Source organism: Platalea leucorodia, assembly GCF_965183815.1.
Source record: "Platalea leucorodia genome assembly, chromosome: 5".
Classification (NCBI taxonomy): Eukaryota; Metazoa; Chordata; class Aves; order Pelecaniformes; family Threskiornithidae; genus Platalea; species Platalea leucorodia.
Window position 1 is genome coordinate 11,627,149 of NC_138827.1, and position 25,844 is coordinate 11,652,992.

At 39.6% G+C, this 25,844-nt stretch overlaps 1 long non-coding RNA gene across 1 annotated transcript in view; it reads right to left on the reverse strand.

The window, feature by feature from the left end:
- Positions 1–2,663: 2,663 nt before the first annotated feature.
- The window catches only part of LOC309590976, a 66,650-nt gene continuing 43,469 nt past the window's right edge, over positions 2,664–25,844 (reverse strand). The window contains exon 4 of the long non-coding RNA XR_014228241.1: positions 2,664–4,986. This is a non-coding gene — a long non-coding RNA (uncharacterized lncRNA). The remainder of the gene's footprint in view (positions 4,987–25,844) is intronic.

The window sequence follows — 25,844 nt, forward strand, 5'->3', positions numbered from 1 at the left end:
AGTGCTTTCCCACTCCAAGGAGTTTTAATGTGGAGAGTCAAGAAACAAGGGGGTGGTAGTGATTGCTAAGCCAGGTGAGTGATTACAGAGCTACCTATTCTTTCTGTCTCTGCTGGTTTACTCAGACTAGTCTGAACCCCCGTTTGCACTTAGCAAGCTTCTCTCCTTTAATGTTTATTGAGGCAAGCAAGTTTTACCCATCTGACAAAAGCCAAGACTAGAAAAAATCTCAGTGACCCTGTTTGTGTGTTTATATACAGGTGTATCAGAGCATATTGACATGAATGTATTTATGGTTTGGAGTTGTACCTTCTCATAACTTTTTTGCCATATGATGTGCACCTGTGGATAGCTGACAGCACATTTCAGTGCAGTGTGGCAGTTGTTGGGTTCAAACTCACCTTGTTAATTCCCCGCACCTACGAACAGCAGAAATACGTATACAAAAAAGCTTTTCAGAGGGAAGGGTAAAGGCTAATAGATTTTAATGATTCTGTATTTTTCCAAATAAAAATAGATGGAACATTATCCTTCACATCTGCTGGTGTATTCTTATACAATAGGATCTAGCACCTTAAAGGTGATCTCGGAATGTTTCATGTGAGCTAGTATTTATGATCCTTTATACCGGTGACACAGGGAAAAAGGGACTTGGCCAAGGTCACCCAACAAATTATGCCAAAAGCATGGACAGCCATGCAACCACAAAGCGGCTGTTTAAAGCACCGTTGATAAAGAGGTTTTCCCTGTACACTTGGGCTTCACGGTGGTCTCTCTGAAAAGAAGTAATAAATATATGAAGGGATTGTGGAGCTTAGAGATGCACGGTGTGCTTGGTGGCATGTCACCTGGCTAATGAAACAGCATAGTTGTGGCAAACCTGGGGAAGCTCTGCTCATCCTGGGCTCTGTCTGTTGAGTCTGAGTTGGGTCATAACAAGAATGATTCCCGTCTGAGCTTGAAGGCCATAAACCAAGGGAAATCTCTTCAGTGCCTTGCTGCTCCCACTATGATAGCAGTATTATGCTGTGAAACATTAAAATATCCAGCAATCCTGCTTTTTTCTCTCTGGCTGGGCACAGTGATGATTTTTTGCTAGATTGCAGGGAAAAACATACAGATTGGTGTTTCAAAATGATGATAACGCTTTGTTGCACTGGTTTACAATTTTCCGAAGTGCTTTGCCAATACTCCTTACTCGGTCTCAACACAGGGATGAGACAAAGATTATTAGTATGCACATCTCGCGGGTAGGTGCATGCAGACTAAGAGGAATGGTTATGGTAACTGGTTCTTGTTAGATATATGTTATATGAACATATATGTTCACTTTGTATATTCATGACTCTTCCAGTTTTTGGTCCGATTGCTATAGTAGTCTGCCTATACCAGCCTACCTCCCATTTGTATATGGCAAAGGATATCTTTGTATAAATCCAATTCATCTGTAAATGAAGCTAAGTCACAGGCCTATGCCCTAACATGGCAGAGGACTGACTACACACTTTGCTGGGGCAGCTCTGCTATGGAGGTGAAAACCTTCGGTAGGGAAGCAAAGTATGTATCTGGGGAGGAAAGGTAGCTCCCTGCTTGCTGGAGAAAGCTTTGGCCCGATATTGCCTGTCAGCACCTATAGGATGAGTTTGGAAGACCTGTCAGCAAAATTAATTTGGGCAACCATATGTATCCTGTCCCATAATAGCACGATGCCTCAAAACAAGGAATGCGTGCTGTTTGGCTGCACAGCATTTCAGCTGGTGTGGGATGCAGCTCTCAGTTGGAGTTAAGTTGATAGAAATGCTGCTTTCAGACATTTTCTGGGGAAAACCTGATTTCTCAAGCATTAATTCAATACAAAAAACTTTGTCAATTAGCCCCATAATCTTATTTTTAGCTCTGAATATGAAGAGCACACACATGTGTGTCTGACTGCCTAACAGCTGCAGTCCACTAGGGAAAATCAGAAGGCAAAAAACAGAGCAGGGATTTTGTTTGTCTGAGCAGATGAGAATAATTTATATGTACAAGCTATTTATAGAAAGGCTGCAGCAAGCTAATTAATTGTTTATAGGGAGAACTTTAAAGAGCATAACCTGAGATCTGACATTCTGTGTAATAATTATAATTAGAGATGAGCTGGAATCAAAAATCAGGATGTGAACACAGATACATTTTGGGAAAGTTTTGAATCTGATCCAGATCTCAACTGTGCAGCTTTTTTCAGCTGTTAGGGTAGGCTAGAATGAAATCCTGGCTGGGAATTTGGCCTTCTGTGTTTTGGTAAAGTGCAAATCTGGATCCACATTATGTGATGAGGGCCAGCTCCTAATTAGCATCTGGCATACTAAGGGAACAGAATTAAATTGGGTTTCTATGCATTAATTGGTACATATTTATTTGGTGGTTTTGTTTTGTTTGTTTTGTTGGTGGTTTTTTTTTTTTTTGGGGGGGGGGGTTTTTTAGGTAACTCAGAAAAGCTGAGTTATGCATTAGGATCTTGGAAAGCTAGCATTGACATTTAAAAGGTGATTGTCAAACTTCTAAATTATTTTAGAAATATCCTAATTCTGTGAAGTCCTCTTGAGCCTTACGATAAAGGAGTGGTCTGTTGGTGTTTTCTAGGTCTTGAGGAGTAATAGAAAAGAATTTGAATGCTCAGCTTGGAAAGGCAGCTGAGGCATAGACATTGATTTATGTCTAGCACTTGCTAGCACTTCTCACTCCAGTGCAATAGTACCTGAATCTTTTGAAACTTGGTTCTGATTCTAAACTACTACGTGCTATATAAATAAATATACAATATTGAACCAGATGAAAGAGCAATTAAGGAGCCAGAGAATTAAATCTTAGTCAAACACTTATCTTAGCCAGTGTATTTCGGTTTATATGAGATATCTCTAGGCAGAAAGAAAGCGCATCCAAGGAAAGACTACATCCTGCCTGTATATTTCAGTTATTTAGCAAATACGCAACTGAATCTCAGATTTTGTTTGTTTTTCTTCCATGTACCAGAGGTAATTGCTGAAGAGTTTATGATACTTTTCATAGGGTACTGGAGAACTTGAAAGACCTCTTTATCTCTGTGCAGCAGCTAATTGATTTCTTAAGGTAGACCCAGAAGAGCTTGCAGGGTGGGGGTAGTAGCACAGGTGAGCACACTTGCTTCTTCAGCCAGCACAGCCTGTGGGTTGTCAGATAACCGCAGCGGACTTGCACATAGTTGCAACACATCTGGGTCAGGTTAGACCCTGTATGAGCAGTTCTGACCGTGGCTGTCCAATGTTCAGCATCGCGTAAGTAAGGCCCTCACGCACTGCAGTGCTCTTAAATCAGTAGCTACAGGCACGATTCACTGTTGATACTGTTTTGCTCTTGTTTTCATCCTTTTCATCCCAGACAATTGCTTCTGGCTGCTGTGGCTAAGCTTATGCTGCCTTTTACTTTCTCTCTTAATTTATTCTCCTATTTTGTTACGGACCTAAACATTGTTGCATGACAAATGTGGGACTGTTTTCAGCTTGCTGTCAATGCATTTCCAGACAAACAAACCTACTTTCACTGGACCAGTTCCTGAGCTGCATAATCTTCTCCTCCAGGAGCTGCAGCTTTAGGCAGGCAGGATCTTCATTCATAAGTGAACTGCTCCTTCCACATTCAGCACACGCTAGAAACTGCTAGTTTGAGCTAAAAGACTATATTGTTTTCTCTCATGCTTGTCACAGACAATATTTTGCGCCTCAGAGCAGCTTCTGCAACACCTAAATATGTCGCTATGAAAACGTTCTTCCACCACAGTGGCTTAAAATGGTGGTGGTTGTTTTATGCAATGCAAGTTAAACTGCAGATCTGAACTACCTCTCTGTGGAGCATTGCTGCTAATCCAGTGCTGTTCGAGGAACTATTCATCATTCTTGTCTTCTTCAGTGAACTTAACAAGTCTGTCTAATAAGGACCACACACATAATCTTTTATTTATGTAATGGCCTATTTATCAATGTGAGGAGAGAATTTGACCTTATTATACAAACTTCAGTATTCCCAAGTTTCCTCTTGCAGCTCAGCCCTTCCTAACCCCCTTTTGCATTTTCATTGCACTTTTCATTACGTAGCTAATTAAGCCATGCTCATTTATAAACACCATTACACAGTTTACCAGCTAGTGAAAAGTTCTCTGAGATAGAGAGAGAGAGAGATATGTGCATACACTGATATATAGTGTATGCAGCATGGGATTTTGTTTCTGAAGTAGGTTGTAGTTGGTTCAAATCAAAATGACATTTTACTAATGGCATTGCTATGAAAGCAGACTAATAGAGTCTAACTGTGAGATTTCTTCTCCCTCTGGAAACAAAATGAGAATAAATGAAAACACACAGTATATTTGTTGTTTCTTGTTGCATATTGTGCCCAAATAAACATTTCAGAAAATACAAAACAGCCAATATTGAACTAGCATATAGAAGTTGCAGCTAAGCTTGGATTTAGCTATGAAAGTCAAGCCATGAACAACATCTCATCCGCGCACATAAATCAATCCTGACTTGGGGAGATATTATAAGATTTTGTTCTCCATGTGCATGTGTATCCTTTGCAGAACCTTAAAAGACAGTTAGAAAATCTGTACACAAGGTGACTTGACATGCATGCCTGCATCTTTCAGTTAAACCTGGGCTGTTGTTTGCATCTGCTCTGTCCTGCATCACATCACAACAGCCTCTCCTTGTCTTACATGTGAATTTTTAATTCAGAGATTTAAATTAATCTAACTTGACTCTACAGGCAAGAGTCCAAACCCTGTGAACAGAAACACAGAAATTGGTTTATGAACCCATTGTGAATTGAAGCATGCAAGGTTTGTCTGGCTTTAGTTACCTGTTTCCAGGGATACTTGAATCTCCTTAAGTAAACTTCCATGTTTCTAATTTTCACTCTTCTTATCAGGAGAATTGTGTGCATTAGGTTTCTTCTGCTGGCTTCAAATACTGCCTGGGGGATGAATGACAGTGGAGTTCAGTTTCTCTTAAAGAATATGCCTTTGTAAAGTATATTTTACGTGTTTAATTGACACCAAGTCATTTATCTAATTCATAAGGGGATGAAGGAGAAGGTGCACATAGCTGAATGCTTCATTCCAAGACCAAAATATGGAGAGTAGTCTGTTGGATTTGATGTAATGCACTGTAAACATAGGTCACTAGACATCCATTAAAGGAAGAAAAAACAATATATGTATTCCAAGTATAGAACAAGTACCTTAGGATATTGTGTTAAAGCATCGAGTGATTACTCACATGCATAAAGTACATGTAACAGACTGCAGGACTGGGACACGTACTATCATGTTTTCCCACACTTGTATATTAGAATAATCCTTTTTCATCATAGCATGCTGATGGGCATTAATAAAATACACCCACTAATTTAATGGTATTCTACAACTTTGCCTCAAGTATACTTTTTCTTCTGGCATGTAAAAAAATAAATAAAATGCACAGAACAATTTCTCATCACCACTGGGACTATATGCTAAGATGATTTGTCAGAACTCCTACAGCTTCAATGCCTTTCCACCTATTTCTTCCATATTTTTCCTCTTTCTTTTATTTTTAGCTTTCGATTTATTGTTTTTAAATTCAATGAGATAACATAGCTACCTCAGGGGAGGAATTTTACACCATTTCACAGTGAATATGGCATTCTTTAAAAAGTTATGCTATTACTTCACAGCTTTTAAGAAACACACACACAAAACTAATGTAATGAAAGTTTTTAACTAGACTGAACAGTTTCTGAATAGCCATGGGGCAAAGTCCTGGCTCAAGCCTCTGTTAGCTAGCTCATTCCCAATTAATCTGTATTTCATTAAGAAATAAAGGATTAGACTATAATACTTTTTCTTTAGACAGAGGTATCAGGAAGCTGTGAGAGATCTTAAAACCTGATTCTGAGTTTTACTTTCCTACATGTGTAGAAGATTGCTTCAGTCTCTGTTGTTAATGTTAAAGCTTTTGGCACAAGAACCAATTTTGGTAAATGTTACTTTTTCATATAGGTGGACTTTTTTTGTTCAAAATGTATAAAGAGCCAATGAAGAAAAGAATTTCATATGTAGAATTTACTTTTGGCAGTTGTTCAGAAATATGGAAAATTTAGGATTTCAGGAAAAAGGGCAGGATTATGCATGTGATCCTTCCTTCCAAAATTGGGTGAGGTAATATTTGGGGCATTAGATTTCACTACCATTTTTTTCAGAGTGTAACAGAGACTGGAGAACCAAGACAGATTGTCTTCACTGTTGAAGAACACAGTAAAATATTAATCAGTAGAGAAGGTAAAAAAGGACCAAAATCTGAGGTTCTTTTGAGATGTTTATAGGAAGAAGAAAGAAGAAAAAGTTAATTGTCATTATTTTGGATATTTTAAAATTTCAGGGTAAATGCCTTGGGTGAAATACCAATATTTCAACAGAAAAACCCCAACAGTTAAGGTAATTATTGCAGCAGAACTTCTTCCTGAATCCTCTTTTTTTTTTTTTTTTTTTTTTTTTGGTACTAATAATGTTCTGAAATTTTATTTGGCCTGAAGTTTCTTACGGTTGATCTGTATCAAAAGAAACCAAGCATTTTTAGGTTTGCTATAATTTGATTATTTGTACAAAATTCCTTCAACCACTTATGAATTATGTGAATATGAAAAACAAATATAAGCTCTTCGTTATAATCCTAATTGAGTTGTAATACTCTCCCACTGGGTCCTTCTCTGTCCCTTTAGGAAATTAAATCCCTTAAAAAAATGTAACCCCTAATCCACTTATTTTCTTTCGAAAATCAAATTAGGCAGCCAAGTGTACTCTCGGATACCTAAGTACCTTTGTAATCCAAACCCAGGTCATGTTCTGAAGTGAAACTGCAGATGCACATTCTGCTTAGCCTATATGTGAGCTGTTACCCGCATTGGGGCTATCTCTGTGTGATCAGCTCTGCCTCCTTTCTTCCTCCCTCCCTCCTGCTGAAGACTACCTGTTGCCTTGCCTGTCCTGGTCATAGCTACTTGGGGAAAAAAGTTGTTTCCTCTGATGTATGAGCCAACCCAGATCACTGCTGTTTTCTTGTGATGTTGCAATGGTGTTGGGGCTTTGGTGGCAGCAATGGTCTAAGAGACACAGGAAAACTAAGGTTTGTAGGCAGAGATAATATCTTTTATTAGACGAAAGTGCTATAGCTGGAGCCTGTAATGTGTTTGCAAACTTGCCTGCTTCTGTATATCAAACTAATGAAAGTTATTTCCTCTCCCTGTTAACCTGGCCTTATTTTCTTTAGAGCCAAATCAGCAGGGACGGTGGCACTTAGAGCTGATGTTTAAGCTCAGTTCCTTTCATTTGAGGTCCCTTTTTCCCTACAGAGCAGCCAACCCACTGAGCTGCAGTAGATGGGCACTAACTTACTGCCTCCCTTTAGCTGTTCTGTTTTAGATGGAGGAATTAAAGATTCAAGATTGAGAAGGAAGGAGGAGAATCGTGGTTTGGGGATAGCCGTGACCCTGGCTCCCAGCCCGCTTCAAGGGCTGCTCATGTATATCACAGGAAGAACAGTCACTGCATAAATTGCCAGAGGGTCCTTGGAGTGAATGCAATGCTGAGTGCTCTTGGATCTTTTTCTTAAGCTTATACAGTTTTATTCCATCTCTAATTATGTGTGGAACTAAATCCTGAAGAAATCTGGAAGGCTGCAGTGAAAAAGAGCTATGCAACATGGGCAAGGGGGGGCTTTCACTCTCACTGGCTTCCTTTCTGTCACACGTCTCAATTAGACACACACTCCCCAAACTTCAGTTCCACTGGAGACAGGAAAGCACGCTTCCAGTCATGCATGATGGTCTTTTGTTATGAAAATATCTGTTAGCCTCTTTCCAGCCATGACTGCATGGATGGGTAGCTCTGTGGGTTTCAGAGTTGTCAATACAAAGGTTGATGATGTGAAAACAAATGAACAAAACATTTCTCTTTGAGTTCTTGGATCTGTGCAAAACACGTATGGCAAAATTAATAACTGCTCTGCAGTTGAAGGTAACGTCAGTATATGAATCTGCCTGGACTCTCAGCAAGAGCAGACCTTGTCTGACAGAAAGGTCGGAGTTGTATTTTCTTGTAAAAGTTCAAATTCCCCAGTGAAAGAGGAAAAGGGATGTCTGCATTTGGGCAGAGGAGGTCTGGTACCGGTTGTGGCACACATCCAGATAGAGGGGCTTACTGTTGCTGCGTCACTGTGACATGTAAGTCTTTTTCCAACTTATTGGTATCTGTATTGATAACCTGACTGCAAATCTTTCTAACGTTACCAAGGCTGAATGAGCCTGTTCATGACAAATGGCAGATGTGACATTTAGCATTCAGTACTGCAACGTCTTCCTCCTATCACAGATATCTACACTATAATCTCTTTACATAGCAACTGAGCACCTCATGATATTTGAGGTATTTGTCCTTACATTGATCTTCTGAGGCATGCAATACTCTTTTACAGTTTGGCTGGGATTTGTCTATGGTGGTCTGAAATATTGGTGTCCAGCCTGAGCAAGTTGTTCAGCAGAACTGTTTATTGTAAGAGATGCTCTTCCAGAAAAAAAAGATCTCTCCTGTCGTAAGGCAGATGGGGTAATCACCTTTTGGAAGCATCTGTCTCTCAGTATTGACTATAAAAGGAGTTTCTGCAATAAGATTTAGACAAATGCCTAACACCTACTGTTGCACGCCCTCTTGAAAATTGCAGCAGGCATGAAAGTATTTTTAGAACTGTAGTCCTGTGTTACTTTCCCAATGCAATAAATAAAGCATTGGGGAGAACAAGGAATTGTGGTGTCCTGTGTAGTAAGCACTGTAATGCTGACCAGCCTCCAATTCACTTTGGCTTTCAACCCACTTGAAGAACAACATATCGGTAATTATTACAATATTGTGACACTGCTTTAGTGAACCTTATTTGTTTTCTTTACCTCTTTTCTACTCTTCATAGTGGGAAAGAAAAATCATAAAATACAGAGGTATGCCCATATGGTAATGAGGCCATTTGCATCCCAAAAAAAGTGCTGTTTTCATCTTTGTGTTGAAAAGATATTTGATCTGTTACTACTGGCTGTGGCCTTACAGGCCTCTTTTTTCTGACCACATATTTAACATAAATTACCATCATCAGAGGGGATATGATGGCCTGTCTATAACTGCATTAAAAGGTGTTTCATGTTTAAAGAAAAAATGTGAATTTTGGCAGATTTGAACAAAAAAGGACCGTTTAAAAAATTTCAATAGAAAAGTAGTCTGAGTCATTCTGGTGTTTACATGTGCACTCCCAGCTCCAAGAGCACAGTGGTTCCAGTCTTGCCTGCGGTAGTTAGTACTTGCTTAAAAGAGCTATGATTAAGCTGAATCAACTCCAGCCGTTAGAATTTCTATGGTCAAAACTCAGACTTGTGCCCAACGCAGAAACTTCATGCAGGGTTTTACCTACACAAGAATACAGGGTTTAGGCAGTACGCTGTGTACTCTGGAAAATTTTATGCTAATTATGCTAGGCCCATGGGCACTTCTTTTGGTGATGCTGGCCTGGCTTCTGCTTATCCACCAGCCCTTGGGGTGTCTTGCTTCCACTTAGCCCACAGAGCTCCAAACAGGATCCCTGCTCCAAAAGGAATCAGGCCATAACATTGGGGTGATGTTTCTGTAAGGTTTTGTGGCCCCCTTGCACCTGGACTGTTTCCCCTAAGCCTCTGCAGTGTTTCCCTCGGCTCCCCGTGTGGGGTGGCTGTGCTGGCGTGAATAGGGCTCCCTCCCAGCAAACTCTGTGCCAATGGTAAGTTACCAAGGGAGCCTAGATCACATACTCATACAAGCTTTCATTACTTTCTCCTAATTATGATTGTAATATTTTTTTTTTAATCTGCAGAGATTATTACAATTGTATTGAGATTCTTTATCTCCTTTGTGCATATTTATCCTTTGATGATCTATGTATAGTATTAGCTACCTCTTCTCTAATTACATCTGCCTGATTCTTCAGCAAATCTTTTAAGGCAACATTAATCAACTGAATTTGGAACAGAGAGCACCTGAGGTGTCTCTTGCAAACCCTCAGATTGAATTTAAATTGTGCTCTCAGAAATGAAAGGTAATTTCCCAAAGATTTTTTTAAATTTAACTTCAAAGCCTCCCAAGTATATTTTATTTTGATAGATCTCAAAAAGAAGAACCTTTTTTATTGCCAGTATATTCTGCTCTTAGATATGTTCAGTTTACACTGCTAAAGCAGAAAAGAATCACTACTCTTATCATACAACATTTAAGGAGTTTTCAGTAGCCACCAGGGAATGATAAATAAGCTACAAGCTTGTTGCAAGAGAGTATATTTTATATATCCATAAAGAAAAGATCTTTCCTGGCTAAAGTATTGTGTGTTTCAATACATACTGCTGGTCTCTCTTTTTTTTTTTTTTTTTTTTTTTTTTTGGCAAGTTAGGCAGTTTTCTTGCAAAAGGAAAGTTATTTTACACTGGAAAAGAGTCAGTCTAGAGATTCACTTTTTACCGTTTGACAGCTCTTCCTCAGTAGGTTTGCAACAAAAGCCTCACATGAGAAAACATTACAAATTCCAAACTCGGGAAAAAATTGCGGTCAGGCATTTCTGAATGGTCACAAAATTGAACAGAAGCTGCCCTTTAAGTGTAAGTCAATCTGGATCTTCCCTTCAGCAAACTCTGGCTGATTCATCTTGGCTTACATCAGACTTGTGGAAATCAGATAGAGGTTTAGAGTGAAATGTACTTTGCATCAGACATTAAACAGCAATTTGAGGGTGTCTGTTGCAAGAGATTTGAAGCTGCAGCTGAATTAAGAACATACTAAATCATAACTTAAAATCTCATACTGCAGGTCCTTTCTCTGTCGAGAGCACTCCCTGCTCCAAAGAGGGAAACCTCTGTTCTAGTTTCCATTCACCTTTGCTAATTCAGTTTTGTACCATAAGCTGTGGATACCACAGTTAGCTTTACTTTTCCTTGTGACAAAAGGAGATAGATTTTGTTCTTTAATGTGCATGCACAGAAGCACAAATTAAGATTCTGTTCAGACTGATGTTGGTTTTGTTCCTCTTTTAAAGCCTGGCGTACCCCGCTATAGCACATCTTCCAGAACGGCTTGTGGAGGGTTCACCGGGGTGGGATAATGCGATTGAGTAGTTTCCATGAAAGGAGGTGATGAGACACAAAGCCCATGAGGGGAGAACATTCATGTCATTTTATATCGTCGGACAGGTAGAAAGGATCTTAACGTAGATGTAATTTGGCCTGAATGTACTGACAGCACAGAACCATCAACTCTTTTCACCTAACTAGTTCCTCCTTTGACAAGTTACCATGTAAGTTGAAGGTTTTGCAATTACAAACCCCTTATTGTGTATTACTGAAGCAGAGGTGTCCAGTGAAATGAAAGCCGCAGGTTTTTTTTTCTTAGGCCTCCAAACCTGTTTGTCCTGGCCATAATGAAGCTGTATGTAAAATACAGACATGGAAAATAATAGAAAACTGAGTTTTTGTTAGAAAATTTAGTACCAAAAGTAAAAAGCAGAAGGGAAAAAAAATCCCCTTACTCAATGGATGGATGTGTTAATGAATTTTGGAATGATTTTGGAACTAGAGGTGTTAGTCATAGGCCATGACAAATATTGGTATGCTTGAGCATCAGGCTACAAATATTAAACCCAGCATATATCTTATAGTTTTATTCTGACTTCTTAGAAATGGTGAGTTCGTGACTCTTCTGTGTTAGGTTCAAATAATCTGTATTAGTGAAGCACTAGTTCTTCCACACTTTTATCATATGTGTGCCAATGGATCTACAGACAAGAGTGACAGAATGAACCCATATAAATCTGCCTGACACAGCTTTTTTTCGTCCTCTTTCTCTATTTTCTTTGGCCTATTTTTGTCACTCAAGAGTGCATTAGAGCTCTACAAATAAATAAAAAGAAACACTTCTGTAATGACTTCCTGGGCTTTGGTGTTTACTTTTTATGATATGCTTTTCTACTGCTAGAAGAGTGCTCATCCCACGCTTTCAGCATCCTTGATAGTTTTTTGAAACTGTAGCAGTAAAATTGCAGTAGCATCTAGGGGTCTATGTGGGCTGAAGTTTATTGTGCTGCACAGTTGCTGGCTGTGTTTGCTGCCAGCTACTTGTATCTCACTAAGTGAGATGGAAAAAGAGGGCATCCAGGAGCTGAGACAGGACCTAGGCTCAGGGAGTGTGCACCCAAAGATTAGGAGATTGTGCCTATGGTATTAGAAATAGGTATTGACATTTTCAGAAATAATTCATAGTGCCATTTGTGCTATTTAATGGTCCATGAAGCCAATAGATATGTTAGAGAAGGCACAGCTTCTGTGTGCTTCAGTAGCTTTAGATTAGAGTATGTTCTCTTTGAAATGACAGGAATTATTTGGTCTGCGTCGTGGTTTAACCCCAGTTGGCAACTAAGCACCACACAGCTGCTCGCTCACCCTCCTCCCCCACCCCCCCACGGTGGGATGGGGGAGAGAATCGGAAGGGCAAAAGTAAGAAAACTCGTGGATTGAGATAAGAACAGTTTAATAACTGAAATAAGATAAAATAATAATAAATTGTAATGAAAAGGAAAACAACAAAAGAGAGGAACAAAACCCAGGAAAGACAAGTGATGCAACTGCTCACCACCTGCTGACTTAGGCCCAGCCCGTCCCTGAGCAGCAATCGCTGCCCCCTGGCCAGCTCCCCCAGTTTATATACTGGGCATGACGCCATACGGTATGGAATAGCCCTTTGGCCAGTCTGGGTCAGCTGTCCTGGCCGTGCCCCCTCCCAGCTTCTTGTGCACCTGGCAGAGCAGGGGAAGCTGAAAAGTCCTTGACCAATATGAACACTACTTAGCAGCAACTAAAACATCAGTGTGTTATCACATTATTCTCATACTAAATCCAAACACAGCACTATACCCGCTACTAGGAAGAAAATTAACTCTATCCCAGCTGAAACGAGGACAGTTTGGGAAAAATAGAGTTCTTCACATTTTAATAGCACCATTACAGTAATTTTGTTTGTTTGTTTGTTATGCCTTTACTGGTTTGCCTCAAGATGCATGTGGATTGTGCTGAAAACGTGTCATGGGTGAACTATGCTAAATGGTGAAAGCTTCTTAAATCTAAACCACAGCTTCTTTTTAGACATCACATGGAGGAGTCAATAACGTTCTCGGTATTCTCTGTGCACCTTTTCATAGAACGAGTATGCATGTAATGCAGGTTAGATTTCACTCGCATTCATCTTTGCACCGTGGCAAAAAACCACTTGAATTCCTGTGTGAATTTAGACTTGTGAATGGCTGTATTTGATTCAATTGTAACATTCAGTCATTTGAATAAGTATACAGGACACAGAATATAGGACTGGCAGTGAGTTCCAGTCCTGCAAACAAAATGTACTCATACATCTGCATTCTTGAAGTCAGTAGTTTTGTTTATAAAGATGCTTCCCTAAGATCTTTTGTAGAATCTTGAACTGAGAAGAAAAGACTTTTGGTATAAGAAAAACTGAAATGTTTCTGTGCATTGAATACTACCAGCTGACACCACTAGGTATTAGTGTATAACTGAAAATAATCAAACAGTAATAGATGCGTACATGTGTTTGTATGTAGTAAAAAAATAACTTTCAAACTATAGAAACTATTTGGCCCTTAGGATGGGGGAGCTTATTTAACAGCCTTGAATTGTCTCAAATCTGAGCCAGGTGTTGAGCCCTGGGGTGTATATGCTGAAGTGTAGCCTGCTCTCTGTTCAGTGCTGCACTTTGTCAGCTTGAAATGTGTTTACTCCAAATTCACATGTTTATGCAGAGATGTTTCATGAATTCTGCATGCCAGGTCACACTATTTATGCGCATTCCCATTGTAAAATGCAATTGTGCTACTCAGTGGAGGGAAATCACTTTTTTTTTAAGACTGAGTCCAAGATTGTTTATTTCCATATTTTTCTTTTTTCCATTTCTTTTGTAAAAGCCAGGAAAATAAGCCAATTTAAGCTATGCCCATATTGCGTCTCTGGCACCAGAGAAATAAATCAGTAGCATTTTACTGAGACAATATGTAAATACAGCTCAACCTTCCTCACACTGATCACTTGATTGCCAATTTGGCCTCTGTGCAAGTACAGTGCGGCAGAAATGATACTTCTTTAAAACTCATGTGCCACCACCATTCAGCTCTCCATATATTGAGCATTTTTCTGTTTTTAATTAGTGACTTTGATATTAAGCCAACTGGCAAATATTTATTTGATGAAGGTTCTCCATTCATTAGCAAAATGAGAAAAAATGAATCTATAATAGCATATAACTGCCCCATTAAGCAGCATTAGCTACCCATTTGAGAGCTAATAATGTAAAATACAATTTTCCGACCACCAGATGTTGATGAATAAACTGGTGCTAAATTGGTGGCAGTAAAGCAATAATCAGGTCAGAGGTCAATTAGTTCCACCAGAAAGAAGCAACCCACTGGGAAAACAGCAGCAACGCCGTGATGGATGCTTAGGGGGTGACTGACTGGTGTTTTATTCAGAATTATGTGCACGCAGCCGAGAGAGACTCAGATTCAGGCCAAATTGATGTTTACCTTTATGGGTTACTGTTGTTTCTTATTGCAGCAAAGCCACGAGATCTCAGCCAAGTCTGGGGGCTGTGGCAGTGCTGTCCCCTCCCCAGGCCGCCGCCAATGCTGGATGGTAATTTTGGCCCCACTGGAAGCGATGGCTGAACAAAATCAGCCTCACCGGGACTGAGAATCTCCTAGAGTGCCTCATCCTGTACAGATATTTGGATATGATTCAGCCTTGACATGCTCAAGTGAAAGCCACTGTGCCTCCCCTTGGGTGCCAATCCAAGAAAAAAAGATTTATTCTTACATGTAATTCCATCCTTTGAGAGAAAAACACCTCTGTACATGCCAAGCTCTGATTTCAGGTGACTCGAACAAAGGAAGATGAGAGCTATGAGATGAGACAGCTGAGCTGGAAGACCCAGCAAGGGTGCGTAGGACGAGAGCTGAAAAGTAGCCCCACATTACAAAACTCACTGATTGTTCCACTAACTTTGTGCGAGTAATGCATGGTCGTGCAGGGAGGATCACAGCTTCAGCATTGTTCCTTTCATTTTGCGTAATTAAGATACTCGGCAGGAGTAAGTAAATTTTTCTGTTCCAATACGTCTTTTTAAAATAGTGCTACAGAAATTAATCAACTTTTTTTAATCATCCATTTTATTCTGACCTATCGCCTTTCCTTACAACACTAGCATGTAAATCTTATGCACGCTGCGTTAAACTATGTTAATATATTCTGCAAATCACTCCCAAGGTTTGCTGCATTATGTTGAGCAGAAATGTGATGTGACAGAGAAAAGAGAGGAGAGAACATGTGCACCTTTTCAGAGGCACACTCCAACTCTAATTAAGTACAAGTCTTGGAAAATACCCAGTCTCTACAAAAAGTACTCTAGTCCTTACAGTGGCCTTTATTTTCATTTCCACTTGTCCCCTACAAAGTCCTGTCTTCTTAGGACAGTGTTGGAGAGCAGACTTAAGGGATGAGAAGAAGTAAATATCCATCATAGAGTGCAAACTGTAATCAGTCATGAGCTGGTAGCATTCAGTATGTGTTACCCGGCAGACGAGAGATGTCAGTGATCCACTGTGCTTTTTGTGCTGCTGATCATCTTTGTCATATTCAGAGTTTTCTTTCTCTGGAATAATAGATCACTGTTTTTCTGTCTGAATAGCTATTTCCTCCTCCTTGTATACAATACAAAGGCTATCACTTAAGTATAAAAGCTTCTCATCAAATCTCTGCAGGATGTTCTTTGCCCAAATCTGCACTTTAAAGACACTTTTTGCAGTGCAATATCTGAATTACATCAGATATATGGCAGCTTTTTTCTGAAAATAGCAGCTCTGAGCAAGATTTAGAGTTAGAGTAACAAAAAACTGTTGGAAGTGGCTGAGTTGAAAAACTTATAGAGTTTTCTAAGTAAAACTGTGCGGTTTTTTTTTTTTTTTTAAATTCGAACCTCTAAAGTCTATGTAATATATTTTTCTTTGCTCCAAAATAAAGCTGTACTTTCAGAAAATTCCACTGGGTGCAATTAGTAGAGATGGTAGAAATACTCATAGCGAAAGCTGAAGCTGCTTAAAATCCAAAGTGGTTTAATTCTGAATTAATGCCATGATCCTGCACCCACTGATACCTGTGCTTAGCTTTAAACACATGGAAATCAATTCAACCCAACTAAAAAAACACCAAAACTGTTTATGTAGTGATAAAAATGTTAGATTTGTAAGACAGAGGTGGTGCCAATAGGCTTTCCTCCAAGATGCAGGCTGGGATCATCCCAGGGACCATGAGCTGGTGTTTCCAGGCCTGGGTCGCAGAGGCTGCCAGCCCAGCGTTGCCCTGACGTGCCTCGTCTGCCTTGGCGGTTGAGCTGAAGCCACTTGTCCCCAGCACGAGAGGCCGTGCAGCTCACATGACAGGGGAGGGAATGTGATGTGCTGTGACACGTCTGACGATGCAGGGATGGATGTGTGAGGATGACACGAGACATGCTGGTTTAAGTGGCATGAGGAGGAGGAGGTGGGCTGCTACACTACGCTATTGATTTAGCGCTGCATGTGCTGGAGGCACCGAGTTTCTCACAGGAGAAACCCCACGGCCGTGCTTACCCCCTGCGTTCCTCTGCACGCCTGGGGTAACGATCTGGTGAGGAATCAGCCGAGGGCTAAAGTACCTGCTGAGGGCTGTGTAACCATGGGGTCCAGGGGATATTTAGGACTATGGGAAGCTGGGTTGGAAAGCGCTGTGCTGTACCTCTGGGGATGTCTGATGTCAGCTACAGTTTCTGATGGGAAGGTTGTAGGGCTGCCTGTGCAGCTGAGTACTCATTAACACGCATGGAACAAAATATACTCAAATGATGCATGGAGTCTCAGTCTTTCTCTTTTTCCCACCCCCTTTCTGACTTTACTGAAGAAAATCACTTTCAAAGTCTTGGTTTGACCATCATCTTCCTTTTCTGTCCTATTATTTTCTCCCTCCTGTGATTTACAAAAAAAACATGTAAATATTTTATGATAGGGCCAATTTTATTCTCTCTTCTCTTCCCTTAAAGAAAGCACTGATAAATGTTGCTTTGTTTTTGATTCATCCTCTGTAATAGCTTTCTCCCAAGCCCAGAAAAATCCTATACAGAGACACAAACACACTTTCTTTCTTTCACAGAAGAGTTATATTGACTTCTTAGTCTAGAGAACAGTCTTTTTTTTTAATAGCAGGGTCTTGTATCATTGTCCTGATATTAGCATCTGGATGTATCTTCTTCAGACAGATGGACTTCTTATTGTGAATGAAACCCATGGTGAATGATCACAAAATGAATTTAAAACAAAGAATTAAGATATTGTTATTAATTGACAGTTCCATTTTCTTCCTTTCCCTTTTAAATATGTCTGTATGTGCTTATGCATATATATACACGTATATGTATACACACACAGAAACAGTGCTCACCCTAATTTTAGCCTATATGTCTCAGCAGATGCACATACAGAAAAAAATAAATGAATAGTTCGCTGATGCACAGTTACAAGTGGATGTTTGTTTCTGAGAGCCTAAGAACTTGTAAATGTCAGCCCAGATCCCGTGGCTTTGTCTCCTGCCAGCTTTCACACTCAGCTTAGCTGGGACACATAGCAAGTAAACCTTTTAGAAAATTCAGCCTTCAGTTAGGGTGCATATTTTAAATGAATTGTAAGAATCTGTCTTTGCTGTCCACTCTTTTGCATGGGGAGTGCATTTACAGAGAGCCAGCAGTTCTATGCTCTGTCCCTTGGCATGTGCCCTCAGAGCTTTGAGCTTCAAGCTAGGACCCAACTGCCCTGGCAGCTCACTTATACTGTCCTGTCAATTCATATATGTCAGAGAAGCAGTTTTAAAGAAATGGCTGGTGAGAGCTACCTCTTGGTCATGACATCTTTTGCAGTCTCCTTGAACTCTAATGCTGAAAATTCAGGCTGTTCACCTGCCCCTCACTGCATTACTGATGTGGTACCAGGAGAGGGAAGGGGGGGAAGTAATAAAAAGTATGTGCTTGTTCTTCTCTGTCATTTTTTTTAGTTGTTTCAAATTTCTGAAATGCAAGTTCAAAGAAAGGGTAATTACTTTCTGCAACGGGCATTCATCTAATGGGAGAGTTATTTGCAATGAAAATATTTTAAGACCTAGGTGAAATGTTGCTAATGATTTGCTTTGTCAGGTCATTAGGTAGCTTTCAGGCTTCACTGAAGGTAGCAGGAGTTTGTTCTCAGCATGACCACCAAGGAAGCGTTGTCTTAATTTCTGATCATATCACACTTGCTTTTTATAACATCAATTTATGATCATAATCTCGTCTCTTTGTGGGGGGCAGTGATGGGGGAGAAGGGGCTGGATTGCTGGAATCAGAGCCAAGGTACAGGACATATCCCTGCAAGTGCAGTGCAAATGCACCCGGAGCAGGCAGGCACTATTTTCCTGGAGCTTCTCATACTTTGGCCTTGTTACGTTAATGGGTTGACTTCATAGTCCAGAAATCTTTCTTATCTTTCTTTTTGGTTTGTTCCTTTTTTTTTTTTTGTTTTTTTTTGTGTTTTTTTTTTTTTTGTTTTTTTTTTTTTTGTTTTTTTTTTGTTTTGTTTTGTTTAAAATGATGTAAGCCAGCAGGCTATGGCTGGTGTGTGTGTCAGGGTGCTGTTTATACCAGGGTTGCTTCCCACAGGGTATAATTCTGTGTCAGACTGACATTCTTGGTGAGCACTGCTGAGGCCTCGGACAGACAATTGATTTCAAGAAACAAGCTCTATTATAAGAATCTCAGATTTGGGCCATCTGCAAAGCACAAGGATCTCTGTGCCTTTATAAAACTGTTGGTTGCAAGGAGAGAGAATACAGGCACTTGGAAGCCATGCTTTACCTGCCGTTATTTGCACCTCTGCAGTTCTGCACACAGCTCAAACACATTTAAGGAGGAGCAGAGAGGAGAGCATTAAGACCTATCTGACCCACTGGCAATGTAAGAAATCTTCATTCTTTTTTTTTTTTTTTAATATGTTTCTTCCAAAGCACAGTGAAATCAGATTTCCAAACTACCCAAACACAGCTTAAAATGTAGTAATTGTTTGTCACTCAACACCAGCCACAGCTTTGGCCAGGGTCCCTGTGAGGGATCTGTGAGAGGATGCTCAGTGTCACCTGGATGTTTGTGTTGTGATAGTAGACTTGCACAAACAGAAATTCAAAATATTTTATCAACACTGACCCAGTTTGATGATAAACTTGCTTTTTAGCCACGGGAACCTGAAAGATCTCTCACAGGTTTTTCCTGGGAGGGGAGGAAAATCTTTCTCCTTTTTCCCCTGCCATTTTAGTTGTTAGTCAGGTATTTAAGTCTGCCTAAGATAAGGGACTAAAGAAATAATAGAATTGGAAAAATATTACAGGTGAAAGATAATATTAATGTAGGTACAATATGGCACTAATCTTTTATAATTATTTTCTATAGAAATATCTATCAGACTGTTTACAAACTACTGCACTTAGGTATTTCAGACACTGAGTACAAAACTGTTCTTAGAAATATTTTATTGGGAAATTTCACTTTCACTTGTTTAATCTAGTTAGACACCTTTTCCTATCATCGTATAGTCTGTTTCTTTATGGTTGGTTCAGGTGTCAGCTGTGAAGAAATGAATGCATTTTTACAAGAGAAAATTCACACAGAAAAAAGAGCATTTGGTGCAAGGTAAGGAAACACCAGCTTTCCTGGCCTGTTTTCTTTCACTTCCTCCTGTTTCCAAATGAACTCTCAGATCAGTGTGAGTATAATATAATTCAAATCCTAAAGTCACTTATTTAATCACTTGTCAAAGTCGTACCTTAATGTCTATCCACAGCCCTGGTAGAATTAAAAATAAAGAGTGTTGTCATGTCCGGAAATGCAGTTATTTCACTTGTCATTTCTTGTTAGTCCTTTCTTTCACGCATGATCACTGAGTGGATAAAATATTTAAAAGAATGTGCTGTGTTCTATCAAACGCAGTTGAGATGAGCAACAGGGGCTGTCAGCAGAAGAGGTCATCAGGCATTTTCACTCTGTGCTTTCTTTTGGGGCCTTTGTAAGCCAAGTGTTACGAAAATAGGCCGGTTACACAGAAGAATCCGTGGTTTAATACATAGTATGTGTTTTCAGTAAGAGAATTTGGCTTGGATCCTAGGGATTATAATGACTTATTTCTGATGTGTAGTACTTCAAGTCTCTGGGAAATTGGTAGGGCATAAAAATTCATTTGTGTGTGACCCAATATAAGTGATAATTAAAAATGGATTCAGATCTTTTGTGATGCAGGTATATAGTCCACCTATATTAACTAGGGGATCTGTATCTACAAACTAGCAACACGGAAATGCATAGCAGTGGGAGCCAATAGTCTAAAAGGCTTTAGCTAGATACAGCCAGTTTAGGATGACTTAGGTCTGATTCGTAGAGGTCCTTAGGACCTGTTATTTCAGTGTTCAATCAAAGATATTCAAAGCTGAGTGCCTCAAGATGAAAAATCATCAATAACCAGGTTCCTTGTGGTAATGTCATATGCTTTACCAACTGCTGTATGTGGGTAGAGCTTTGCACTAAGCCCTACACCTCATGCACCTGTTCTTGACCTTTCCTCAAGCAAAATTATGGCCCTTCTTAAGTGAGCTGCAGGACTTTTGCATATCTGACTGAACCTGCACATCTCATCTATGTAAAGAATTCATATACGCTACAGAGTCTGCTACTCATGACAGGCACAGAAGAGTGAAGTATGCCTAGTGTTGTCTGTTCTGCATACAAAATAGGTGTGGATGCCATAACTTTTTACCTTAAGGGCCATTGACAGTAATCCCACTGAGGTCAAGTCCAATGATCTTGGCTTGTGTCAGAACGGACACAAATCCACAGTCCTAATAGCAGGTCAGGACGGTAGGTTGCACTTTATCTCAACCTGTCTCCCACTGCCTCATAAATGAATGCTTTCATGGTTTTCATCATTATTTTAATACTATGTTGGAACCTGAATGTTTTTGGTTTTTCAATAGTGTTCTGAGAGCTCCCAGTAGTACTGTAGTTGTTGACAGCATCATTTCCATTCACTCCTTTCTAAAGAGTTGGGGGGGGTTGTTTTTTGTTTTCTTTTTTTTTTCCTTAATCAACTGGAAACTCATCCCAGCTGAATCCTGTCGTTTTTAAAAGACAAACATAAATCCCTTTTTCCTCTCTTCTCTTCCCCTCCGCCTTCTTTGAAGGTCATGTCTACCTTTATCAGACAAATCTCAATTCCTTTTTTTAATGTTGTGTGAATGAAACTCACGACAGCACTGGGAAACCCAAGTGAGTACAACATCCCAGTCTATTGGCTGGTGTTCAAATATGTGATGACAGATGTCAATCTAAATGCAGAGGGAGAAAAGAAAATAAAGGACATGAAGTAATTAATCCAATGTCACCCATCAAGTCATTGGCAGAAATAAAATCTGCACCTTTTTCTTAGGTGTCTTTGCCCCTGTTTCTTTCTTCAGAAAAAAAAAGCACCATAATGTGGAGGGGTTTGTGTCCCTATCTTTCCCTCTCAATACTTGAGTACAATTTCAGTTTCATTTTTCCTGATCGGTCTTCTCCACAAAGACAAATAATTACTGGTAATATTTTACATTTCCAAGCAGCCTTCTGCAGATTTGGGAAGTTTAGTAAGTAGACCCAATTTAACCTTTGAGTTGTCCTGCTTCTAGCATACAGATGACAAAGATATTCTGCAATTATTACAGGTACTTTATTAACTTCCATTCTCATGACAGCAGGGCTCACCATCCAGCCTTTGAATGGAAGGGTCACCTGGATGACAGATAAATTATATTCTGTTTTATCTCTAAATATTAATGATGGGAAATAAGAGGAGTGCTTCTAGTTCTGTTATACCTATCAGTATGTGTCCTGCCTGCCCTAAGAACATTCTCTGTTTGCCAGGATTTTCTTGAATGTTGCAATTATACAATTAGCATATTTACCCTATGCACATAATTATACATAGTTACTGTAATCATGTCAATATGAGATAGGGAAAGAAAAACCCTGCGTTTAATAAGTCCCAGTGAAATTCAGATGAGAAACTCAGCATTAAAAGAACATTAAGGGCTTGATACAACACCAAAATGATTCATATTCAAATGCCACAGAAGAATATGGGATTGCCAGAGAGCTGCTCGTTTTAAGTATTCAGATATTCATCTTCCAGTGTGGATTTCCTTGACTGTGTACGGTTCATGGCAAGATTTTCTGAGAGAATAAACTCAAGTGCAGTGACTAACAAATTGGTATATGTATTATAAAAATATATACACAAGAGGGTGTACTTCAGGTGTTCTGAAAGTGATTATTCTTTAACTACCACAAAACCATAGTGTGTCTGGACAAAACGGTGCAACAACTCAGACCTGTTGCTTTAGTATGGAGTGGAAGAAAGAGCAAACTTACTCAGTTACCACTCTAGCCTTGAAATAGTGCAAATAAATAAGTAGCCTAGGATACTGTTTAATAGCATCATTATTTTTCCTAAGTTAGAAGCTGGTATTGACATTGAATTGTTCTTCCAAACTTCTGATAGAACCACATATTAGGAAAAGCACCGTTGTAGCAAAGGTTGCATATAGTTACTCCAAGGTATAGCAGGGAGAGAGTCATTTAACCAGAAAAGTTGAGTGAACCTGCAGGGATTTCATGTGAATGGAAACCAGAAAGGAAGATCTTGCCAACATTCACCTTTTCTTTTTTTGTTCAAAGATGAACTGGTGTGGTTTTGATTCTTTCTTTTGTCTGAGGAGCCTTCAGTGGTCTACTGGGAAGACAGTAGATACAACATAGCTGTTCTTGAAAGAAAAACTATGCAAAAGAATGGATATTAAAGTTGTGGTTTGCAACTCAATTGCTATATTTTGAGGTTACAGTTAAGTTTCTTATTCAGTGGATAATAGGGCAGGAGGGAACATTGAGAGGTCATGTAGCCCATGTCTCTGCCCCAGGGCAGGCTCAACTATAGCTAAACTGTACATGACAGGGAATTTCCAGCCTGTTCTTAAAAACCTCCAATGATGTAGAGTCCCCAGTTTCTATAAGTAATCCATTTCAGGACTTCATTAGACTTACTATTAGAAAGATATTCTTACCATCTAACTTAAACCTATCTTGTTGCTATTTAAACTCGGTATTTCTTGTCCTTTCCTTTTTGTAGCTACCTTGAAGACTTTTGTCATGTCTCCCTTGAGGCTAGAATGGTAGAAAGCCAGCAGCAGCTTGCAGGGAGCTGGGAACCACTGCCTACTTCTCTTTTTTCCTCCCCCTCCTTTTGATTGCCTTTTTCATCTTGAGTGTCTGCTTATATAGCATGCTGTGAGTCAACAGGGTTTATAGAGAGGGTAAAAGGGCCCATTTTGAGCACTTAAGCCACTTGCTACAACTCTGAATGAGTAGAAATGCAAGTGGAAGTGCAAAATATTGGTTCTTCCAATATTTCATTTTGGAGATGGGCAAGGAAAGCTTCTCTGTTGCAGAGAAAATGCAGTAAGAAGTGGAAAGTGCTCCATGAGTCGTTCCTGGCAGAGGGACTGAATCTCAATGGTGTAGTCAGATTACAGTCACTCAGTTTCATGGGAATATATCCAAGGTGAAGATAAATGTAAGAATTTCCCTTACAAATGCTTCCCAGAGGTGACTTGCATCGCCATACATATGTCAAGTGGAAGATGATTGCACCCCTAAAAACTTTAATCTCCCAGAATTCACGTATGTCTTCAGGTTTAAGATTCCTCTTAAATGCATACCAATGTCTCTGAAATGGGGCATAGCTGTAACTAACTTTTACAAGATTTACATGATTTACATCATATACTGCATGGCAGAGATACCTGACATAAGCTGTTGAGAGATCTCCCGGGTGTTGAAAGCAGCGTATGGGATGCTGTAGGCAGATCACGAAAGTTTTATGAGTGACTGCTTTTTGTTAATGCACTGATTAGTAGAAAGCAGCCAGCTCTTTCAAAATCTTCCTTTAGGGATTTGTATTCTTACTGTAGAAATGTTAAACTGAATTCCATGTTTTGTGTCCAAAACAAGCTGGCTCGTATGTATAATACATACTGTGCCAGCTCTTTTCTTACCACAGACCAATCAGTCTCCCATCAGGAGAAACCATTCCGAAATAATACAAAGTCCTGACTACCTCTTCTTAATAGCTTATGACTTGTCTCCAAAGCATAGTTGCATCTAGAGGCTGTTACCAAACAAGATGGTACAACCTGGTACCACTGGTTCAGCATACAGAAACACAGCCGTTAAATGAGGAACAGTAGTTTTGTAACTTTAATTGCTAATTAAAAGTATACTTTGTGTTCTGTGACCTTGAGGCTAGGCATTCAAGTGCTAAAATGTGCCCTCTGTTTGACAAATACTGTTCTGATGTGACCTATATTTCACAGATAACATTTTAATTGGTCGCTAGCACTTAACAGCAGCATAAAATAAATTTTTCCTGATTCTCATTCATTGACTAACGTCTATTACCTCATTAATTTGTGTATAGCTGTGTTGCATTGTTTGTGTTGGGGAGATTTAGATGCCCAGAATTGCATTTTTTCCCTTAAATATTTTAAACATCTCAAATTTTTGCAGGTTTAGAATAGCTGATTCAGAGGAAACTATAGATATCATAAAGAAGAGAGGTTTATTCTCATAAAGGGTCAAATTCTAAAAAAAACAAAGGAGTTTAACCATGGTTAAGGCATGCAATATTGAGGCTTTACCATTCTGAATGTACTTCATAGGCTGATGGTAGGGCAGCAGTGTTGAAGCCTGTGCTCCATTCTGATAACCTCTGCAAAAGCAGACATGTATTCTGACTTTGCTTATTGTCTAGCTGCACAGCACTTTTTCCAGCTATGTCCGTCACTTAGCCTGGAGTAAGGCTTAATCACTGTGAAAAATGCTAAGTCTATTTTAAGTGATATAAAAGGATCTGTGTCCTTTCAGAAGGGAACCCAGGACTGGGGACAGACTTTTTAGCAGGGCCAGTAGTGATAAGACAAGGGATAATGGTTTTAAACTAAAAGAGAGTAGATTCAGACTAGATATAAGGAAGAAATTTTTTGCAATGAGGGTAGTGAAACACTGGCACGGGTTGTCCAGAGAGGTGGTAGATGCCCCATCCTTGGAAACATTCAAGGCCAGGCTGGACGGGGCTCTGAGCAACCTGATCTGGTTGTAGATGTCCCTGCCAATTGCAGGGGGGATGGACTGGATGGCCTTTAATGGTCCCTTCCATCCCAAAGCATTCTATGGTTCTATGACTTTAGAGAAGAGGATGCTTGTGATATCACAGGTTGTAGCTTACCGTGATGATCGTCTCTAATTTGGACTAATTTGGACTTTAAAACAATAAGAGATGATATCCTAGAATCTCAATGAATGTATGAAAAAGTGGGAGCAAGATCTTCAGCTCTTATAAATATGTGCATGTCTGTAATTGATTTCAGTGCTCACTTATACCAGCTAAAGATCTGAAGGTTGACTGGTAAAGAGGAAGACGAGATGTTCTCAAGGAATTGCTGTGGAGCAGGTGGATATTTTTCATCAGGCTACCCAGCGCGCTGAGCGT